Below are 2742 nucleotides of genomic sequence, written 5' to 3'. Positions count from 1 at the left end.
TGTGTGTGTGTGTGTGTGTGTGTGTGTGTGTGTGAGCCAACTCAACAAAAGAATGTTGTTGTTTTTTTTAGATGCCACTAAAAGGAAGATTTGAACCTTAAAACCATTTGCATTTGTCCATTTTCACTTCAGAGCTCAGCAAGTGACTGTGGTATATTTAGAGATCTCTGAGCACCAATGTTTTGTTTTCACTGAGTGGTTTACAAAAACTACATTTTTCTAGACTGCACACTGTAGAGAGTAGTGCTGTCCTGACTGTTTACACGACCCTCACCTTTTCCAGAACTCTGACTCATCCAGCTGGCTGGTTTAAAGAAAACATAATAGACTCTCTCCAGTCTCTCATAACAACAAATCACTGACAGATAGATACAGACACAACTAAGAATAAAAAAACCCCCATGCATTTCTGGATATCTGAAAGATAAACAATGACAAAGAATATATCAGTATTTAAACATGAGATGTAAAAATAAGCCACTGAAACAAAATGTAATGTCTTTACTAAATGTCTTTTACAACCCTTGCCTAGACCTAGACACAACATAGGTGTGACTCCCCACTCCTGCTACTCCCAAGAAAATGGGACTGGACTCTCACACACATCACATCACCACACGCACTCTGGTTTTTCTTCATGCACACTTCCTATAATTAATATCTCTTTCTGCTATTTGCACATTTTTTACTGTAAATTTCTAAGTTAAATCTGTAAATTTTGTATAACCTGTAAATTGCAAATACTGTAAAACCACTGTCATTTAATGGTCGGGCATTGCATTGCACAGCTACAAGCATTTCAGCTCATGTCATACTGTGTATGGTTGTGTGTGTGACAAATAAAATTTGAATTTGAATTTGAAGCAACACACACTCAAAGCTGGTAAACAGCTGGCTCTTTACTGGGTACAGAGGAGAAAAGGGGAGTGGTGAGGTGAGTTGGAGGTTAAGAGGCCATCCGATAATCCCTGGAACTTCTCCAGTCTCCACCTGTCTCAACAGCTACCACACACCACACACACACCTAGGAGGGAAACCTGCACACACCCACACACACTCTTATGGCAGGAACCATGGAAACAGACATGGGACATGATCATGGATCGTAACAATGTCTAAACTTGCAGTTTACTTTGAAAACAGTGTACATTAGATAAGCAACTTTTCTAATGCACTCCCAGAAGCTTCTCCACATTGCTGTAAAATTCTTACAGAAGTGCAAAAGGAAGAAATCTTACAAGCAAGATCAACTAAATTTGAATCACATTTTTTGTTATTTTACCTGTTTTCTTTTTTTCTTTTTTAGCAGAAGAATCTACTATCTTCTGTGGAACCAGTTCCCAGTTTAGATTTAGGGGACAGAAATTTACAGGATTAGGTTTAAAATATGGTGACCCTGAACCCCCCGTAGTTACACTGCAACTGACCTAAACAACTGGGGATTTCCGTGATTTACTGAGTGTGTCTTCTTCCCTCTCTGTGTTTATACACCACTTGGAATTTAATCATTATTAATCATCCTCTGGCTCTCTCCAATGTGTGTTGTCTCACTTCCTTCACCCACCAAGTGGTCACGGCAGATTCCTCCCTCCCTGAGACTGGTTCTGCTGAAGGTTTCTTCCTATTAAAAGGAGATTTTTCCTTTTCACTGTTACCAAGTGCTTGCTCACACGGGGTCGTCTGATTGCTGGAGCTTTCGCTCTGTTGTTGTAGGGTGTCCATACTATAAGAGTTGAGTTGTGCCTATATTGAATGTAATTAAAGGTATGAAACTTTCATATGAACTGATCAAATAGCTCTAAGATCACTGGCTGACTGAGTGCCTGCCCTTTTGTTGTGTCAGCTGTTTTGCTAAATTGTTGCTAAACAGAATAAGTAGTTGCAGCAGAGAACATGCACAGTAAGTGAGAGGCTGTGTGTAGAAAAGATTTACTTGACTAATTTCCAGTCTTGAATAAAACACTGCTTAAATGAAAAAAAGAAAAAAGAAAAAAATGCAGAGTGAAAGCGTATACTTTGCGTGGAGGGATCAGGAGGCGGAGGTAGCTGCTGATGACCTCATAACTCAGTGTTAGTGGGTTCTCGGACCCCACTGGATTTCCTCCTCCACAGACAGTACCAATAAGCCCAGCTCTGTAACTGTGCAGGTGATCCAGGCTTTTCAGTGGGAGAATATAATGAATTGGAAAATCAAAGAGTTCACTGTATAAGCCTTCCTTCAGGAATGAGTTGGCGCTGCTCGATAGGAATAGCATTGTGAGCTCTAATGCCCTCCCTGGAGCCTTGGCCTTCAACCTCCATTCACATCCTGCCATTTGCCGCGGCTGCAGGCCTGCAGGCTCTACATGCCACTTTATACTGAGGCTAATACAGCTGGATAACGCTAAATCCACCCACGACTCAAACCCACACTCTCCTCGCTTAAGCGTCGGACAGGCATTTTCAAATAGTGAAACAGATTTATTTTTTTTTAAGTGTGAACTTTGTATCCTCCTCTCACAAACACAAACTTGCACCATATACCTGGTGACCTTGTGTGCATCATTTACTCCATAAGGGTCACTGTGGCTGCGCTCCACTATTCTAACTCCAGGCAATGGTGGGAGAACATTGCTTTGAATTCAGCTAATTCAAATCCAGCATTTGCACCCTTCACCTGCATCATCTCCATTAATACTTACAGTTATCTAATAAAAACGTTTCTAATATTATGTTTTTGTTGTAACCTTCGATTCACAGGCA

The 2742-nt window shown here is 40.8% G+C and overlaps 1 protein-coding gene across 1 annotated transcript in view; it reads left to right on the top strand.

Moving 5' to 3' along the window:
- Positions 1 to 2742, top strand: part of ghrhrb (growth hormone releasing hormone receptor b) — an 81055-nt gene that overhangs the window by 52937 nt on the left and 25376 nt on the right. The gene's annotated exons all lie outside the window — the stretch shown is intronic.

The sequence above is a fragment of the Pundamilia nyererei genome, unplaced genomic scaffold, assembly GCF_000239375.1.
Source record: "Pundamilia nyererei isolate P.nyererei 1_Seehausen unplaced genomic scaffold, PunNye1.0 scaffold00267, whole genome shotgun sequence".
Taxonomy (NCBI): domain Eukaryota; kingdom Metazoa; phylum Chordata; class Actinopteri; order Cichliformes; family Cichlidae; genus Pundamilia; species Pundamilia nyererei.
The sequence above is the reverse complement of the archived record's forward strand: the minus strand, read 5'-3'. Positions and strand labels throughout refer to the sequence as shown.